Source organism: Triturus cristatus, chromosome 7 (assembly GCF_964204655.1).
Source record: "Triturus cristatus chromosome 7, aTriCri1.1, whole genome shotgun sequence".
Lineage (NCBI taxonomy): Eukaryota > Metazoa > Chordata > Amphibia > Caudata > Salamandridae > Triturus > Triturus cristatus.
Window position 1 is genome coordinate 1,861,839,346 of NC_140590.1, and position 21,381 is coordinate 1,861,860,726.

At 45.2% G+C, this 21,381-nt stretch overlaps 1 long non-coding RNA gene across 1 annotated transcript; it reads right to left on the bottom strand.

The window, feature by feature from the left end:
• Positions 1-1,963: 1,963 nt before the first annotated feature.
• Positions 1,964-20,355, bottom strand: LOC146813509 (uncharacterized). Its single transcript, XR_014966038.1, has 3 exons — positions 20,203-20,355; positions 16,253-16,591; positions 1,964-3,142 (listed from the first exon to the last, which is right to left on the bottom strand). It is a non-coding gene; the product is annotated as an uncharacterized LOC146813509 (long non-coding RNA).
• Between the last annotated feature and the right edge of the window lie 1,026 nt (positions 20,356-21,381).

Here is a 21,381-nt window from a genome sequence, read left to right on the forward strand (position 1 = left end):
CCTGTGTGTGTTCTCTGGTGATCTGCGAGACTTCCTTTAGTACTGAATCTTTTCCAATATTCAATACATTGATAAGGTTTCTCGCTTGCATGCTTGGTGCTCAATGAGAGTTAATTTCATAATGAAGCTTTTGTCACATTCTGGGCACGGATGAGGTTTCACACATGCATGTGTCCTCTTGTGTTCAGTAAGACTTCCGTTCTCAGTGAACCTTTCTCACATTCACTGCATTAATGTGGGTTCTGTCCTATATGGTCACTTTGGTGATATGTTTTTCTTTCTAACGCATTCATTGCAGCAGCAGGTTTTTCATCTGTGTGAATTTCCTGGTGTATAATAAGTTTTCCTTTCAGCCTGAAGCATTTCCCACATTCTGAGTGTTGATATGGTTTTTCAAGTGTGTCCTCTGGTGCTTTGTAAGACCTTCATTCCAACTGAAACTTTTTTCACATTCTGGGCATTGATACGGCTTCTCACCTGTGTGTACCCTCTGGTAATGTCTTTTATTTACACTGAAACATTTCCCACATTAACTGCACTCATGTGATTTCTTACCTGTGTGTGCCCTTTTATGAATTATGAGACTTGCTGTCACAAAGAATCTTCACCAACATTCCAAACATTGATAAGGCTTCTCATCTGTGTGTGCTCTGTAATGAACAACAAGATATACTTTCACCCTGAAACGTTTCCAACACTCACCACACTGATGTGGTTTCTCACCTGTGTCTGCCTTCTTATGAATTACAAGTCTTGCTTTTGTACAGAAAAGTTTCCCATACTATGAGCATTGATGAAGTTTCACACCTGTATGCATCATCTCACTGAACTTTTTCTCACATTCTGTGCATCAATATGGTTTATCTCCTGTGTGTGCCCTCTGGGGACATATACAACTTATTTTGGAACAGCACCTTTTCCCACATTTACTGCACTGATAAGGGTTTTAATCTGTATGCACGATTTGCTGTTTATTAAGACATTGCTTACGTAAGAAGCATTTCCCACATTCTGAGCAATGATATGGTTTTTCACCAGTGTGTGTCCTCTGGTGAATTGTAAGATCTCCTTTCCAACAGAATCTTTTCTCGCATTCATGTGGTTTCTCACCTGTGTGTACTCTGGTGATCAGTAAGCCTTCCTTTTGAACTGAAACTTTTCCCACATTTACTGTACTCCTATGATTTCTCACCTGTGTGTACCCTCTGATAACTTATGAGACTTGCTTTCACAAGGAATCTTTTCGAACATTCCAAGCATTGATTAGGCTTCTCATCTGTGTGTGCTCTGTAATGAACAACAAGATCTGCTCTCTCACTGAACCTTTTTCTACATGCTGAGCATTGATATGGTTTTTCACCCGTGTGTGCTCTAATGTGTTTTCTAAGACCTGCTTTTTCAGAATAGTGTTTCCCACATTATGAGCATTGATATGGTGTTTTACCCGTGTGTGCCCTAATGTGTCTTCTAAGACCTGCTTTCTCAGAATAGCACTTCCTACATTCTGAGCACTGATGAGGTTTCTCACTTGTGTGTCTTCTCTGGTGAAAAGTACAATATTGCTTCGTTCTGAACTCCTTTCCACTTTCTGAGCATCGATAAGGGTTCTTGCAAATGTGTGCCCTTTGGTGAGCAATATAATGGTCCTTTCTAGTGAACCTTTTGTCTTCTTTCAGAGTTATTATAAGGTTTCTTGCCTGTGTGTATTTTCTGATGAAGAGTAACCTTTCGTTCACTTTTAAATTGTTTGCCACACTCGGAGTACTGATAAAGACTTACTCCTGTATGTGTGTAGTAGTGCCTAAATAAACTTTCCTTTCGCCTGAAGCATTTTCCACATTCAGTACACTGATAGGGTGTCACGTCTGTGTGTGTGTTCTATGGTGCCTAGTAAGGATTTGTTTCCGACTAAAGCTTTTCTCACATACAGTGCATTGATACGGTTTCACACCAGTGTGTATTCTCTCATGCCTAGTAAGGTTCGCTTTCATACTAAAGCTCTTCCCACATTCAGTGCACGGATAAGGTTTCATTTCGGTGTGTATTCTGTGGTGGACAGTAAGATGTTTTTTCAGACGAAAGCTTTTCTCACATTCAGCACATGGATACGGTTTCTCACCAGTGTGTATTCTCTCATGCACAGTAAGGCTTTCTTTACGAATGAAGCTTTTCCTACATTCACTGCATTTATAAGGGGTCTCTCCAGTATGTGTTTTTTCATGCCTATTAAGACTTGCTACGTGTCCGAAGTTTTGATAACATTCACTGCACTGATAAGGTTTCTCACCCGTGTGCACTCTTTGATGTACAATTAAATGATTTTTCCGAATAAAACTTTTCATACATTCAGTGCACTGGTACGGTTTCTCACCCGTGTGCACTCTTTGATGTACAATTAAATGATTTTTCCGAATAAAACTTTTCATACATTCAGTGCACTGGTACGGTTTCTCATTTCTATGAACTGTCCAGTGCATAGTAAGAGTATTTTTCAAACTGAATGTTTCACTACATTCGGTACATGCATAAGGTTTCTTGTCTGAATGAGTTCTTTGGTGCTCAGACATCATTCTACGTACCTTAAAGCATTTGTTACCCTGCTGTACATATGTAAGTTTTCTTGCCTGTATGCCCTCTCTGGTTGGCTTTAACAAGATCTTTCTTACTCAAGCCTTCCCCACACTTGGCATGTACATCAGGTTTCTCATTGGTATGGGTTGCCTGATACCCTGCAACACTTTAACTTCTTTGTTGCAATTTTCACATTTAGTACATTGATATTTATATGAGGTATGCATTCATTTGTTGACAGAAAAGGTTTCTGTGTGATTGAGGCTTTTCAAGAATACACTGCTTTGATTATTGCTCATTTCATCTGCAAATGCTTAACATTATTAACTAAATTGGTCTTAAATGTGATCAATATTCTATGTGATTCTCCTGAAAGAAAAACATTCTCATGCTGATGAACACTTTAACAACTATTTCCAGATTTACTTTGTGTGCCTGACATGTAAGATCTCATATTCTTTTGACTAGGTGTCACAGAAAATTGACAATATTACTTTTTCATGAATTAAGCTGCCGGTAGTTTTAGTCTTTCTGAGAATTGTTGCTTTTCAGTTCACATTTGAGTCGTCACCTAAATCAAAAGAAGAATCATAGCATTAGCTTTATTCATGTTAACACAACATTATCTACATGACACAGGGTATTTCAGTGTGGTATGAATGTTATGGCTCTGTGTTGGTAACCTCTCATGGTGATGGGCATGCAACCCTGCCCTGACTGCCCCAATTGTGAAGATGTATGAATCTCTGATGTTGATTTTTGCTGTCATGGGTGAATACAGATCATGAGTGTGTTCCTTGATAAAGGTCTGTCTCACATGTGTGGTCTTTTTTGACTGGGACGGATGCCCACAGTGCTACCCTCATAGTGCTGATGCTTTTTCCAGAAGTTAAGCAGCACAAGCGCGGTAGTGGCAGCATATTGTGCAGTGATCAGCAGAAGTGAGCAGGTCTTTTTTACCTGTGTCAATGGGGAGAGGCCAACAGGCTCACTCATTTAAAGTTCTGCTGCTGTGCGCTTAACTCACCTTTGGCTTACATTGGTTTGATGTGGAGTGCTGTACAGTGTGTGTGTAGTACACGTGCTGCTTGTATGTGTGCCTGTGAATGATACAATACATGAAAGATGTAATGCTCTGCAGTTTGTGTATATTTTATTCATGTGTGTCTGTGAATGCTAAAATTAGCGGGGTGCGAAGCGAGGTATTTGGTCTATGTTTATGAAAAGAACCAATGAAGCTCACTATGATATCTTAACTTTTTTTTTTATTGGATCAATTAGGAAATTTGAATTCTCATAAGTGCTAGAGATAGTCAAGGCGCACAATACGTTTCTGGCACATATTTGGTTAACACTTTAGAAGGAAAGCAAGCCAATTTAATTTGTTCAGCAGTACTGCCTACTTTATGCATTAATGCACTGATTGAAGAATTGGGTTTATATACTAAAGAGCACACAAGTAGGGTTAATGACTCCTGGAGCCAGGAGGCATTGGCATACAGTGTTGGATTTGTGGGGTATTACAAATTCTTTCAAAACCTAATAGCACAATTGCAGCATAGATAGTGCACTGAGATGGAGGGAACAATAGCTTTATCTTTTTAACTGGCTGTTATATATATAGTAGATAGTTAGGACCACGTTTCCATAGGATAAGCATTGTTTGACTTGCCTATATCTTTCGTGCAGTTTGACGAATCTTCGCAAACGTTTCCCAAAAAAGTGCCCCAGTGAATCTTGTTCTGTATGGAGATTTCAGGGTTTCTAGATAAATAAAATTAGAGCAGCAATAATAAAGCTAGATGCAGAAATGGCATTCGATCGAGTTCAGTGGAATGTCCTTTTTACAGTCTTAAAAAAATTTGGCTTTCCATCTAAATTCAGTCAGGTAGTAAAATATCTTTATTATATTGCAAGGGCATTTATAATTATTAACAGAACTACAGCAGGATCTATCTTAATCAGTCGTGGGATGCACCAGGGTTGTCCCCTTTCCCTTATTTTGTTTTCTTTATTGAGCCTTTGGCATGTGCTATTCAGCAAGACAGCGCTATTAAAGCCCCAATCTCAGCATCAGCAAAACTTAAACTCTTTGCTGATGATCTGGTTCTTTATAAAGCAGTAGACAAGGATAATATTTCTCGAGCCTTCTCCACAATAAGCAAATATACAGCAATAGGGGGTTAGAAAATCAACCATTCAAAGTCAGAGGCGCCACTTTTTAACTGCATTTCAGAAATATTATCGACCTCTATGCAGGTCGATCATTCACAAACTTAGGTAGTAAGATATTTGGGGATCTTTGTAACCGCTAAACTAGAAGACTTATTTTCAATAACTTTTATCATAATGTTAAATAAAATGCATAATCTTCTAAAACAGTTACAAAACCTGTCTATGTCTATTATGGGGTGAGTGGCACTTATTAACATGAAACTTCTCCCACTATTTTTATTCTCAAATATTATGATTACGATTCCCCAAACATTTTATGATGCTATTAATAGGGAAATTAAACACTTTATTTGGCAGGGGGAAAAGCAGAGACTAAAAATTCAAGCTCTACAGCTAGATGTGGATGTAGGTGGCCTAGCCCTTCCTAATTTAAAAGTATACTATCAGTCGTTACTGCTTAATTGGCCAAATATTAATTCCACTAAGGACTAACAGGAGGCCAATTTCTATTTGAATCTTATGATAAAAAGACCTAGGCATTCCTAGGTTACCTACAAAATCGACATATAAGACATCTCCGGTTATATAGTGCTTTAAAAAAAAAAAGAAAAAAATCTGGGATTCATATGAAATCCCCTGGCTTCATCTTCTGTTAAAAATATCAGACTGTATTCCATTGGCGCTAAGGTGGCCTCTGCAAACATGCATTCAATGGACTATTTTGAGGTTTCATAGATTACAGGATTTTTTCAGTGGGGGGAACTTATTAAAATGGCAGGAAATAGGGAATCGGAATCCCAACATTAAGGTGTATTATTTCTTTAGCTTTGTTAAAATTAAACAGTTTTGATCAGAAAGAACAGGGAAAGAGGAATTTATTGAGATGCATCTTGGGAACCATAAGGTATCTCCAGAATTAAAGAAGTAGGCAATTGGTACAGACTACTCAAACCAGCAGCAAATCAATTGGAGATCTCAGACCATTTGGAGGAAATACAAACTTCTACAGGCTGTTGTATAACTCTCTCACAATGGCAGGGATATAATCGATGGAGCTGCAAGGCAGTAAGAGCAGCCAATTTAAGGAGAATGGCGCAGTTTAGTAAATGGATGATTATTACACCCCCGTCAAACTCAATATTTATCCCGGGGTAGAATCAAAATGTTTTAGATGCAGGCAAGCCTATGGAGGTTGGCTTCTTATAGCATTTACATGCACCCATTTAATTAAATTCTGGCAAGACAGAAGCGTCTGCTACTCTATTTGGCATGCTTGAGATAGCTGAAGAACTATTAGACAGCGTTGATTTATTTTTATCGCCATCTTAGTGGCAAGGTTTCCTTTTAGCAAACTGGAAATCGGAGACAACCCCTACAGTTTCCCAATGGTTCTTGAAAATGCAAAGGGAATACACTAGATAAGTTCTGTATGCTAAAAGGGTGGGCTCCACAGTTAAGCTAAGTAGAATATGGAAGAATTGGGAATTGACCTACTAATTAAACAAGCATTGGCATAGCCAATAGGTCTCGCTTTTGGCACCTTATAAGTAATTAGTTATGCAGCAGAATATCCTTGGTGCAACAACACCAACTGTTGCATGGTTAAACACTTATAAGTCTACACTTATAACACTGGAAGGGGAATAATGCTGGGGAAGGCGGAGGTGGTTTGTGGGGGTGGGGCGGGTGGTCAGCGCGGAGCGGCATAATGGGGCTCCACCCCCGGATGCCACCTTGCATTTGATTACGACAAATGCATTTGTAAACGGTGATTGGAACAGACACGGTGTCTTGCTGAACAATGGTGCGGCTGAGCGCAATCCACAAATAGCGTCCTCATTCCATTAGCGGTTGGTAGCAGCTTTTGCAAGATTTGGTATTACCAATGAATAATGAATGAATACACGGCTCCTAGCGACAATGTGGTTTACTCTCTGATGGGTTGCATCCGTGGCCGCCTCTGCCGGCCGGAGGAGTCGGGTGTGGAGTGTGCGCATCTGGTTGCGGGGGGCCGTGTGTGTGGGTGGTCGTGGTGCTTGGATGTGGCGTATGAATGCAATTGTTCAGGGATTAAGTGCGACAGAGGGATGAGGAGGACCACAGTGAGGTTGGGAGTGAAGTTTTGGATGGGTGGGCTCCGGGGTGCACACGGGAATGCTTGGGTGCAGGAAAGGGCGCTCGAGAAAGGGGGTGGGTCTCGGGCTGTGGAATGCTCAGTTGAGGGTTGCAGAGGCGTAGATGGTGGGGCTCGGGAGCACAGGGTGGCGTAACAAGACAGTGGGGATGGCGGGGTTTCCTGGGCGGAAGGGGGCTTATGCTCGGAGCTGCCGATCTTGGAGGGGGGGTGGGGGCTGGGTTTGGGTCTCGGCGTGGTTCAACGTCCTGGATTCCTGGGCAGGGTGGTTGGTCTCGTCGGCGGGCTCAGCTGGAAGGGGGAAAGGAGGGGACACCGTGATTGGGCAGCCTGAGGAAGGGGCAGCAAGGGGTTTCATTGTGAAGTTAAGGAGAGCGCTGGGAATGCCGGGTGGGAAAGCAGCGGAGTGCAGGAGCAACAGGGGGGGCTTGCAGGAGGGGACGTATGCAGGAGTTGGGTAGTCTTCATGCCATAGCCTTTCATACTTCTGAGCGCGGTGTGGTTGGTTACAGTTTCTGCGGGTGCTCGGGAGACATGGCGGGGGGCCGGGCACAGTCATGGGAGGGGTGAAGGGGTGTATTGCAAGGGAGGATGTGGGGAGGGCCGAGGGTGATGGGTGCAGGGGTGCCGGGCAGACTGTCACCCTCAAAGGTGGGAGGTAATAGAGCCTGGCTGGGGGGAACTTGGGGGCAGTGGGGCTGATTGTGTGCGGTTTCCAAGGGGAGGTTGGGTGCGGCTGCACCTGAGGCTAGGCCCAGGGCCACCTGACAGACCTTGCAGCGGCGAGCATGGAGGATGGTGGTATGGTTTGGTTGCCATTCAGGAGGATGGAGGTGTTGCCGGGCTTGATCTGTTAATGGGGGGCAAGTTGTGGAGAGTTGGGAAGGAAGCGGAGATTTCAGTGAGCGGGGGAGGAGGGCTTGGGGGGCAAATTAGGGATGGGTGACTCACATGGCTCGGGAGGTGGCGGAAGGGGGGATGGGTACAGGGGGGCGCCCAATATGGGGGAATTGTGTCCCGGACTGACACTGAGACTAGATGGCAGGGAACTGGTACTGGGTAGCATATACGTGCCTTATTCGGACCAACCAACCTTCTTTTCACACCTTTCTGGGAAACTGGCCACTGCACTCACAGGTTCAGTTTTATAGGGAGGAGACTTTAACTGTACATCAGATGTTACACTTGACCATTCCCACCCTCTGCTCCCTGACGCACCCGCCTACAAACTAGCAGAGGCAAGATGCAACTGGCAACATAGGTGGGGATTGATAGATATGTAGACAGCACAACACCCCGGGACCTGGGATTACTTCTTTTTCTCAGCCCTGCACGAATTGCATGTCCGATTGGATGCCATACTGTGCTCCCCTGATGTGCATGAGGGGGTTTGAAGCAGTGAATACCTCACTAGGACGATATTCAACCACAATCCTGAGATGATAAGCTCGCAATGGTCCCGCGCGCAACCCAAAATCTGGAAGTCCAGGTGTTCCATGCAGCGATAGACACAGCTATAGTTCATTATTTCCCAAAAAATGCTAACATTGCAGCAAATTCATTGGTGGAGTGGGATGCATTTAAAACAGTTATTAGAGGATGCTGTATATCTGAGATGATGGGTACAAGAAAGGTACTACCCCAGGACTACAGCACCTAAGAGAACTAGAAAAAGTAAGACCTGAGAAAGTGGACAAGCAGAGGGAACTCCTGGAGGCTAGAGAGGCAGTGGCAGTCCAGGTAGAACGCCTTTGTTGCTTCGATTACAAAAAATACATAACCCGTACTTACTCGGAGAGGGACAAGTCAGGTGCTCTTCTGGCTTGGCTGGCTAACCCTGCCAGGAGAGGCATGGTAATCGTGGAACTTAGGGAACAAGATGGAGCAGTGATGTATGACCAACAGGGAAAAAATTATTTGTTTTTAACATATTACAAGGACCTATACCAGAGTAAGTTGGTCCCAGTGGAGGAGGAGTTGCATGAATTCATACGAGATGTGGAACTACCAGGTCTGGCTGAGGAAGTTGCAGATACCCTGGGGCGGGAAGTCGAGATTGGGGAAGTGAGGGGGGCTATTAAGAATATGGCATAGAATAAAACACCTGGCACAGATGGCCTACCAATTGAATTTTACCTAGCACACATCGATGTGTTGGCCCCCAGGCTAGTAAAGTTATACAATGATGCAAAACAAGTGGGACACCTGCCCGTATCTACTAGAGAGGCGATCATCATACCACTGCTCAAACCGGGGAAGTCACCATGGGATAAAACGGCGTTTTGCCAGCTCTCTATGCTCAACTTAGACTACAAAATACTGAGCAGGATATTGGCAACTCGCTTACTCCCTCACATGACCATTCTAAAACACAAAGACCAATCCGAGTTCATCCCCACCAGAAACACAGCGCTTAATATTCGGCGCCTATTGCGAGTGCTGGAGGCTGACTCCTATGGGAAAGATATTGGGACAATCTTCGCAGTTGATATAGAAAAAGCGTTTGATAGCCTAGAATGGCCATATTTGTTCCATGTGATGCGGTAGTTCGGGCTGGGAGACAACTATGTGGGCTGGACAGATATCCTGTATTCCGACTCGACTGCTGGAGTTAAAACTGGTGGGCTGATATCGGATATCTGCAACGTGGGACGAGGAACGAGACAGTGGTGCTACCTTTCCCCCTTACTGTTTGCCCTGGCGATGGAGCTGCTAGCAGTAAAAGCTCGATTAGGGCAATCCTATCAGGATCTTAACGTTGATGGGCAGATCCACCACAATGTCCTGTATGCCGATGACCTTTTATTATTTCTGGCGGATTCAAGGGAGGTGCTGCAGGGAGCGAAAGAATTGCTACGGGGACTCAGCAGGATTGCAGGGCTAAAGGTGAACTGGGCAAAGTCTTGCCAGTTCCCTGCAAAAGAGGGCAAGATAGGCCCACAGGAAACAGAGGGGGTGAGGTGGGAAGATAGGTGCCTGTCGTACCTGGGCACTCAAATATACCACACTCAGGAGGACATGCTAGAGAGTAACATAGGGAAGGCCATCAGAGGAGCAAAATGCAACTTCGACTTCTGGAGCTCCTTGCCGCTATCTGAAGCCGGCCGAGTAGCTCTGCTTAAAATGGTGACCCTACCGAGGTTATTCTATTACTTTGGGACCTTGCTGGTCTGGATACCAACGAAGTACTTTGCCCAACTTAGGTCAATAATCACGGGTTTTCTATGGGGCAATGGTAGACGTAGAGTGGCGCTTGTTCTCATGCGGCCAAAAGCAGAGGGAGGAATGGCAGTGCCTGATTTTGAGGCCTAATTTCTAGCGGCACAATTCCAATGGCTCACGCAATGGGTGGTTAACTGTCTCAGGGGGAAAGAAGAACGGAAGGAAGACTGTGTTACCTTAAAACTGGTATCGCAAATCATATTACGGCTTCCTGTTCAAACCCCAAGCCTCACCACGGAGCTCGACACAGCACAACGGTACTGGAATAGGATCTTGCAGCGGGCCAAGATTAGACACCCTTATGCCCCGGAAATCCCGTTACTTAGGTGTGCAGCCTTGCCACATGGGGGTAATTGGCAGAGATTGACAACATGGGCGACACAAGGGTTGGCTAACATAGGAGACCTATATGAGGAGGAGGCCATGATCCCGTTCAATGACCTGCAGGCCTGGTATGAGCTACCGGGGGGGGGGGGGGGGGAAATTTCCTGTTGTATCCTGCCCTCACTGCGGTCATACAAAAACATTGGGTAGAGTGACTTACTGAAACAAAAACGTCACTGTGCTGCCAATATGTGGTTTTGGCGGCAGGTACGTTCAAGGTGCTTACGTGCTTATACAAGCCCATAATGCGGGAAACATTACTGCCTTTATCGGAGTTGAGACTGAAGTGGTAGGCGGACCTTGAAGAAGCTATCCCAGAAAAAAGCTGGGGCAAATTAGTGGAGAAAGCTTGGAAGAGCACCAGAAACACCAGATTTCAGGTGGTGCATTTTTACATACTACATAGAGCATACCTCACCCCGGAAAAGATTAACAAGTATTTCCCGACTCAAGCAGCTGCTTGCCCGAGATGCAATAGAGAAGGAGCAAATTTAAGGCATATGTTCTGGGACTGCCCACACCTGAGTAATTTCTGGGGGGAGGGGATGACGTTGCTGACTGACATCAGCGACGGAGAAATAGAGACGACTCAGAAATGCTGCATATTACACTTGTTCCGTCATACATCTAAAAATAAAATCCCGAGTAAGTTCTTAGATATGGGCCTACTACTGGCCAAAAGAGACATCACCATGCATTGGAAAGCGAAGCAGCGTCCCAGCATAGCAAGATGAAAAACAGAAATCGTTAAGTGGGCTGAATGTGAAGGTGTGATCAGAATGCAAATAGCAAAAAGAACGGGAAGCGAGAGAGCACTGGAGGCAGCAAGAGCTTGGGAAATGTTAGTTGTAGCACTTAAGGTCCCCGAGGACAATGAGGAGGATGACTCAATAGATGAACCCCCGGTAGGAGTAGACTAAGCTGCCTGAGTATGAGTGAATCTTAGAACCATGGAACTCACTAGCAAGCACAACAGATTGCCACTCTGTCTGATTGAGATTCCCTAACCAGTTACCCCACTAAATACTGCAGCCCAACCTGGAGTTGTGGGATACCGCAAATTAGCGACCTGAGTACCAGGGACATGCCTGGAGGGGAGGGCGGGGGGGGGGGGGGAGAGTTGTAGGAAGGGAGGTTAAGGACGGGACTGAAGGTAAGCCTAAAAATCCCAGAATCAAACACTATCCAACGTATGTAAACTGAAATGTGGGAGAACGAAGGAACAGCTGAGAGTACTAGGTTGACCAGCAACCCTCATGTTTGATTACTGCCTTAATTATGTTCCCAGCCGTTCAATTGTAGGCCTGAACTATACTGAGATTCTTGTATAATGGATAACTTGAACCTTTGCAAAACCCAATAAAGTTTGTTTAAAACATATAGTAGCGACTGGCACTGTATAACATATGCAAATATATAAAAGCCCTTGGTCTTTATTTGCTTGCAGTTACAATAATCTCTTCACATTACTCATAACCCCTTACCTTTAACCTCCGTAGCCCTCTCATACCTTTGACCCCTTGCACTTAGCCCTTTACCGTTGCACCTTTAAGCATTACCTCTGTACAATTAATACATTGGCCCCTTATACTTAACCCTGTACCAAAAAACCCTTTTAACCCCTTACCATACCCCTAAACCCTCCTCTTTTACCACTTCACTACCTTTGTACTTTTGACTCCTTACACAGTGACTTACCCCCTAACTCCTAACCCCACACCCCTTGCCCTTAATATATCCATTTACCATTAAACCTTACTCCTTTGCTATTACATTACTCTTAATCTTAATTGTTTACCGCACTACCCATTACCCCATCCTCTCATCCTTAGTCTACCCTAAAAAAAATATACATATAATATTACTTATATATTTTTCTTTATAATTGAAAAAGAAATGCCCATGTAGAACTGGCCCGACAATGAAACTAAGACAAGCGGAGTTGGGGCGTGACCACAACCAAGATGGCCGGATTCTGTCAGTGCGGTATTTTTCAGGCATCATAACATGAACTAAAGCAGTACTAGCAGTCATATAGACCCTGAAGTGGGGTGCACCAGCCGCAGACACCTCATGAGCAATTCCTGCTAGCATGTCTTGTTCCAAAATAAACCAGAAAGGGGGAGGTGGCATGGTGCTGTAATAGCCCAATATCTGATTAGGCTCCAGTGCTTCATTCACAGCATAAACAACCTTTCCAATGGACTGGCTCACCAGTGCAGCTCAATGCACATCAACTGGATAAGGTGTCGTAAGAGACACTGGGCTCCAGACAACCTGGTATCTGGCCCTACCAGATGCCCTTGAAGTGGTGAGGCGCAGTGATAAACTTTAAGACAGCAACACGACTGAGCACATTACTGGACAGAACCCTTGGCACGAGGATTTCACTCCTGTGAAGGAGGCGGCAGAAAGGTAGCTCTTGAAAAAGAGAGGATACTGTGAAGTAACTTGGTGTCCTCGGCCCTTTTGCATTTTCCTCTCTCAGAAGTAGCATGGTTAACCCATTACTGTGGAGCTATATTGCATTGTTTTGGTGACATGATCACATACTGTACTTTCGCTGTTGACCTGAACTCAATGAAATCGCTTGCTGTCTAGACTCCATGGGGAACCCTGTATTATGCTAAAGTGGTTGGATGCCAAAGGACACACTTTGCAAACTGTTCACACTGAAATTTGAGGGTTGTATCAACTGGTTCAGGACTACTCTCCCTGCTTGAGCCAACTGGGGTATAGTGACTCAACAAGGAGAGGAGATCCCTTCGACAGACTGAACAAATCTGGAAACAACACCAATCTGCAGCACATCTAAAACTTCTCCGACAGGCCAGAAATGCCTACAATAAGAAAATCCTCAACACTAAAAAAGAATTCTTCAGAACTGAACTGGAGAACGCCAAAAATCGACCTTGCAAGCTGTTCGACTTGGTCAAACACCAATCCAACAAAATAGCGAAAACCTCCAAAGAAACACCTAAACCCCTAATATAAAGCGAGGATTTCTCTTCCTTCTTTTGCGAAAAAATCTCTGCCCTTGGAATTGAACTTAAATCCGCAACCCACCACCAAAATCAAAATCTGCCAGCTCCACCTCTTCTCTCCGCGTTGTCCTGCAAAACCTCACCCAAAAACCTAGCGCACTGGTCCAACTTTAAAATCTATGACGATCAGTCTATCTCGAGAATTCTTGCCTCCTTAAAACCGAACAATCACTTTAATGATCCTCTTCCCTCTAACTGCCTAGCTGCCGCCTCTCAGGCTATCATCCCTTCCTGGACCTCAATCAACGCCTCCCTCCTACAGGGCTCAATTCCTGATTCGCTCAAGGCTGGCCAAGTTGTTCCCTTCCTGAAAAAAAAACACGCTGGACCCTGCCTCCGCTGAGAACTATAGACCCAAATCCAACATCCCACTCCTTGCCAACAGCAGCTAAGCCTACACATCAACAACTTTCACCTGCTAGATGACTTCCAATCAGGTTTCAGACCTGGACACAGCACGGAAACCACCCTCCTCCACATCGTGGAAGACGCCCTCCAAGCCCTCGACCAAGGCAAAACCTGTCTCCTAATCCTTCTAAACCTTTCCTCCGCCTTTGATACGGCTAACCACGAAATTTTCCTAGAACGCCTCAAACTCATGATGGGGTTGGATGGCACCGTCCTTGAATGGTTTAGATCCTTCCTCCAAAACCGCTCACAGAGAGTCCTCATCAACAGTGATCTATCCGCCCCCTCTCCGGTTTCTGTTGGAGTCACCCAAGGATCAACCCTCTTCAACCTTTACCTTGAACCTCTCACCGAGGTGCTTCGTGCGCCAACATATCCTACCTTATGTGCGCCGACGATACACAGGTCTACATAAAAATCTCTTCGCCCGAGGACATTTTCTCCCTAAACGAGGCCCTGAAGCTGACAGTCCATTGGCTCACCGCCAACCAGCTTAAACTCAACGCAAATAAAACTGAATTTCTTCTGATCTCCCCACCCAAACCCAATCCAGACATCCAGGAATGGATCAAGACCATCACTGCACTAAACTGCCCTCCTACCATTGTTGACTCGGCGAAATCCCTTGGAATAACCCTTGACGGCAGCCTGAATATGCATGGCCATATAAACTTGATGGCTAAAAACGGCTAGATTCCACCTGAGCTACCTAAGAGACCTAAAACCCTTCCTTGGTGTGTCCGACCTGAAAACGGCAACCCAAGCTCTAGTCATTTCCAGACTTGAATATGGATGCTCTACTCTTGCAGGGCTACCCAAGAACTCTCTGGCCCCATTGAAACCCTGCCTCAACACCGCCGCCAGACTCCTAACGGGTTCAAAAAAATTTGACCACATCTCTCCCCACCTCAAAGCTCTGAACTGGCTTCCCCTAGAGGCCAGAATACAATTTAAACTGGCCTGCATTACTCACAAAGCTCTGTACTCAAGTTCCCCTACATTTCTCGCACAAAAACTCGTGATATCCGGAGAAGCCAGAAACTCCCGATCTGCCAAAGACCTACTGCTGCAACCAGCACGCTTCCGGAAGAAAGAAACCTACAATCGGGCCTTCTCTGGGGCCGCACCATGAATCTGGAACACTCTCCCACCCGCCATCAGAAGACTTCCGTCCTTGGCACACTTTAAGAAGGAAACCAAAACCTTCTTAATGGAAAAATACCTCATCTAATGAATACTTTACAATCACCTCATCGACACCGCAGCATTATCCACGGCCTCCACGGATGATACATTTTTCTGCACTCCTGGGCAACCCCCAAGAGCTGAGACTGCGTGCCTTCTTGTATATTATACCTTCCTGCTTTAAATTTTATCCCACATGTAGTAGCTTGGACCTCAGACGGCGTGCTCCTCCTGTATAATGTAGCTTTTTTGTATATTATATCTACCTGCCTTAATTTCTATCCCACATGTAGCTTGGACTTTAGACTGCGTGCTCCTCCCGTATAATGTATCCCCATCTCTCCCAATTTGATCCCTTCCATCCTTACGCTTTGTATTCCTCCCCCTCAATCCTGTAAAGCGCTCTGATACCCTCACGGGTCTGGTTCGCGCTCTATAAAACCATAAAATAAAATAACATGACACAACACTTGCGAGACCTCCACTGGCTCCCCGTCGAGAAAAGGGTCACCTTCAAACTCCTCATCCACGCCTACAAATCCCTCTACAACACCGGACCCAAATACCTTAACGAGAGAGTATCCTTCCACGTACCCAAGAGGAACCTTTGCATCCGCAGAAACAGAACGGGCGGGAGAGCTTTGCCCTACATAGCAGCCAGGACATGGATAGAGCTCCCCATGAACATTAGACGCTCGCCAATCCTGTATTCCTTCATAGAGGAACCTCAAGACCTGGCCCTTCGACTGATCCGGAGCTGACCAACCCCACGGGTGAGTATGCACTTTATAAACCCCTGATTGATTGATTGGTTTAAAGCAGGCAATTCTCCAGGCCCAGTCTTGAAAAGACAGTAAACTGGTATGGCCTTTCTAAGGAGTTGAAGCCTTTGTCAGCATTCAGTAGGATCCAAACAGCATCAACATCAGGTGTGATGTCGTGTAGCATAGCGAAGAAAGTGTGGAGATTATGGCCACTTGACCTACCTGGAAAGAAGTCCAACCGGTCCAGAAAGGGGAATTTGTTCATAAACGGCAAAGATGCCAGGATCAATACCTAGCCAAGAATTTTATTGCTTATATTCAATAATGACAAAGCTTGAACAAGAAGCAGACTAACGGTTCCTTACCAGGCTTAAGAAGCTGTGTCACCACAGCCTTCCTGGTTGGGGCCGTTGGTGGGTAGAGCTTCCTCATACATGACCAGCAAGTAGGTGGTTGGAGTGTCTTGAACTGGTTATAAAACTTAGAAGTGAGGCCAACGAGCCCAGCAGCCCTGCCACTTGCCAGGCAATCACCTGTGTTCTTAATCTCCTCCTCAGACTAAGGTTCCAGCAAAGGGTCATCCATCCACACCAGTGCACCTAGGTAGGCGTGATTATTGTGTGGTGAAGTGCAAAGATGTAGATCGAAGTCAGTGAAGGTGTTCAGGATGTCACCAATGGCAGCAGTCCTTTCTCTTTCCAGCTCTAAAAATCAGAGATATGAAGGGGAGTTTAGTTTGAGTAACCAGGCAAGAGTCCTACCCCGCGCCTTATATTTATGAGCCAGTACGTGTTTACCCAGGAAGTTCACCTCTATCCACAGTTTCTCCCCGAACGTGACCAAGCGCTCATTCATTTTTAAAAGTGATGCAGCTGTACTTACTTGTGCATTACGGTCCTTTAGATCTCCCCTTCAAAGGAAGGTTGTGCCTGGACGGATCATAAAACCAAGGCATGTTTAGAGGTGGTGAAACCCACAAATATTTTCTTAAAGGCTTGCCTATTTTAGAACACTGGGACAAAGATCCCACAGTAATACTAAAAGATTCAACAAACGCAGATCTGATTTCAGTCCTGAAAGCTGCACCTAGCAGGACGTCCGAAGGAAAGCACCACTGGCAAGGACAGCAGTTATCAGACCCCAGACAGATCTACAGTATGACAGGTCAATGGTCTGAGGGAGTGTGCACCATAAATATCAGGAGAGAGCACTGGTCATTAGCCAATAATCTATTCAAGAATACGAATTTGGTACAAAAGAGTAATTGGGCACTATTGGCATGTCTCCTTTGCTAAGCTCAAAAACACTGGAACCATTTAGGAGCGAAGAAGGGCATTCTACAGGGGTCGAGGTGAGATTCCTGCAAAAGTGACACCACATCTATGTTATGACGGTTCAGACAGGCCACCAAAAGTCTGCCTTTCTTTGGTGTTCTAATGTCTGTATTTGCAGGCTTCTTTGGTGATGTGGGTGTTTTCCTGCTGCGATTACTCTGCGTATGCAGAAATTGCCTTGCCTCCTGCACCAGCGCTGTGAAATTTGAGAACAGGGAAAGATTGGAGCTCTGATATTGAAAAGTGTCTCGCTCCCCACCAAAATGCAAGTGCTTGGAAAAATACTCTCTAACAAACAGATCAGTGAGGAAATCTTCCATGATTGACTCATGACTCTGCACAGCTGTGCTTCAGGCAGGAAGGACAACTATCCTCACATTTGTGCATCTAGAACACGATCCGAAATCCACTTTCTTAGCCTTGATAAATGGTTAGTGTCATCTCCATATGTGGCAGAGGTTTGGAGGAAATGACGGCCACAAACCCAACCTCCGAGAGGCGTGGCTCTACTTGACCAATCCTAGTATTATGCTTGTCCAGGCATTCCTTCATTGCGTTGAAACAACCAGAAAGTAAGTCGATTTTGGCACTGATCACTTTCATGCTATTCCTTAGTTCTAAAAGGATCTAGCTGGAGTCCTGCTCTGCCTAATCTACGGCGGGGACCAGTGAGAAGTCTCCATGTTCTTGGGCTGTCCTGCCATGGGTAGCCCTCTTTTTATTATTAAATGACAGTTTGCTCAGCTTAGGATGGCATTTCCGCATTTTGATGGTACAAGAAGGCATAGGCAAAAATCAATTACATAATCTGTGGTTAGGGGAGCACACTGGTGTTGACGAAAATAAGGTATGGAGTTTGAGCTCAACTTACCAAGAAGGGCTGAGTGGATACAGTATTGTAGCTGTCGGGCATAGTGGCGGAGCACCGATTAGATCCACCCGCAACTCCACAATCACACTCTTGAATCAATGTGACAGGAAGATTTCAGCCTCACTGTGGGATAACGTATGCTGTCAGAGAAACAGCAGTCCTTAAGCAGTGTTCGCAATAAAGTCCACCTGGAGGCTTGGTGTGGCCAGGATCAGCTAGCCAGTCAGAATAGCCATGCCGCAGGAATATGGAGAGTCCATGAATGAGCAGCGGTCCACCTCTGATTGTACTGGGGGCTTAGAGGGTATTGCTCAACACCAGTGCCGGGCAACATCCTCACGAGGAGAACAAAGATGTTGGCTCCTGCTCTCCAGACACAGAGACTCGGCAAAGAGCATGTCGCCACACTCATCCCCTCCCATGGCATTGGACAGCAGCACAGACTGGGCCCAGGCACAAATGCCGCCACTGAGCTCCAGGAAACCAGTCACAGTCAGAAAGGAAATGGGACAATGTGCAGCTCTAGATGGATGATGTGCCAGGTGGCGAGAGTCTCAGAACTACATGGATATCTCGGTCAGACACTGATAACACACCAGCAAGAAGAATGTTTTTAAAGAAAATCATCTTGTGGCATTTTAGGACATAGGGGAAGAAACTGATTTCCATAAATACAGACTCTACTGGCTATCTAAAGCAAGATAGTCAAACACTAAAGACATAAGGAGGTAGTTGTGCAGCAGTGAAACCACAGGTACTGTGTGTTGAGCTGTTAGAGGGAGAGTTTGAGTAGAGATTGGTAGAATTGTGATTGCAACTTGTTTGGGTCCTCTGATATGACTTCCTCTTGCAACATTCACACCAAGAGGAATACAATTTGACTCAGAAGACCGAACAGTGTACAGAGAGACAGACCAAGAATCAACATCTCCAAATCCCATTTCACCTGTCTACGGGGCTTCAGCGGTGTGCCTCTGGTAAACAACCTCTGAGGGGAGAAGCAGCTTGTAAGATCCAAGGGGCGCAGGCTTAGTAATTAAGATAGGTTTATTCTAAGAAGAGGACCCCATCCACATATGAGAAGTTACAATCAAACCAACAAGCTCTAACTGAAGTCTCTTCTACTTTGCATCATAACCTTCCATGATACAGCTTTGCATCATAGCATTCTGTGAGTCTTGGCAACCAGTGCAGAACCACAGAATGCCACACAGCTCCAGTGGAGTCTGCAGCTCTCCCCACACGGATTCGGCTTGTCTTCCACCACACATTAATTCTGTAACAATTCACTTACTGACTTTTGAGTCATGGCCCCAACATGTACTCTGAGCTCCTGCCAGCATGGTGTGAATGAACCTCTGGGGTTACAGAAGGGTTCACAAACATCATAAATTACAAGCTCCTGCAAAGTTCTCCATTTTTGGTTAATCAAAAACCTTGTTCTATACTAACATGACAGGCTCACAATCCAAGCACATTGGGAATTATGCTGAACTAAAAGGCACACGTGAAATTACTGATGTCTTAGCTATTGGTAATTTGGTGATGCATATTGGAATTTCATGAATTTAGAGTTATTCCATGTATAATGGAAAATTGCCAACTGGTGGAATCTGTTTTACCGCACTGGGGTGGACGGTAATTCCACATCACTCCCATTACTAATGTGTAAACCAAGCTGAGGTGACAGAGTTGTGAGAAATGTTCAATCTCTTGTCTTTAATGTATGCCGTACCTTGTGCTCCAACCTCCGTAGCGACAGTTTTACATTTGTTTATATCTATATACCTTTTCTTATGAATTGTGTTCTTCTTAGGCCAGCCCCAGTGTGGCATCAGAGCAGTTATCGGGCCCTGGCCATAGATGGCAAAGCCCCCCCTCCCCCTGGGGACCCCCATACTGCTCATACACACGCATCACTCTGCATCAGTGACCCACGCATGACCGGGGGAACGAGCGCCTGGCCTACAACTGCGCGGCCCTTTGCACGACTGCATTCTTGGGTCAGTGACACTAGCACAGCATCGGAGCACACCACTGCTGGCGACGAGGACTCATGAATGAGTGACTCTCACGGCAGCTCTGACAGCCCTCGGACCACAGGACTCACCGCCTCCAGCTGGGACACTCCTTCACCGGGGCCCGGGGCCGCTGATACGCCAGGGAGAGGATGATATTCAGCGGTCACTAGTTAGACATCACCAACGGAGAGCATAGTATCTGCTCCCTCTCAGAGATGGTGCAGGTGCCTGCCATCATTCTACTGCGCATGCCCAGAAGGCACGGTAAAAACACTTACCCAGACAGTGATGACGGACCAAGAGACATTGTACTGGTGCGCATGTACAGAAAACGAGATAAAAAAACACACACGCCCAGACAGTGATGACGGACCAAGAGACATTGTACTAGTGCGCATGTACAGAAAACGAGATAAAAAAAACACACGCCCAGACAGTGATGACGGACCAAGAGACATTGTACTAGTGCGCATGTACAGAAAACGAGATAAAAAAAACACACGCCCAGACAGTGATGACGGACCAAGAGACATTGTACTGGTGCGCATGTACAGAAAACGAGATAAAAACACACACGCCATGACAGTGATGACGGACCAAGAGACATTGTACTGGTGCGCATGTACAGAAAACGAGATAAAAACACACACGCCCAGACAGTGATGACGGACCAAGAGACATTGTACTAGTGCGCATGTACAGAAAACGAGATAAAAAAAACACACGCCCAGACAGTGATGACGGACCAAGAGACATTGTACTAGTACGCATGTACAGAAAACGAGATAAACAAGCATTTACAATGCAATAGGTCTCGCATTTACACGAGTTTGAGCTATTCACATTGCAAATAACAATGCCTTTTATTTGTGTTTTCGTTTTTCAAACATAAATAAAAGGCATCGTCATTTACAATGCCAATAGCTTAAACTCGCGTAAATGCGAGATCTATTGCATTGCAACTGCTTGTTGTTCCTTTCACTGTAGCAGTGACCTGGTTTGTTTTAAAAAACAAATAAGACCTTTGGCATCACGCTGTTTGTTCATTTGCATCTCACTGATGCTGGGAACAAAGAGATTGCAATCTTTACTGCCAATCTTAAAGCACTTAATTATCTTGTCCTGGTTTTGTTTCTCAGCTGGTGCAAACAAGCTGACACTTCACACTGTACCAGACTTTCTGTCTCTCTTTTTCACATCCTATTCCCAATTGAAGGACAATTAAAAATTTGCGAACATACGTGACAAGAATTTTCAATTCTATTAAG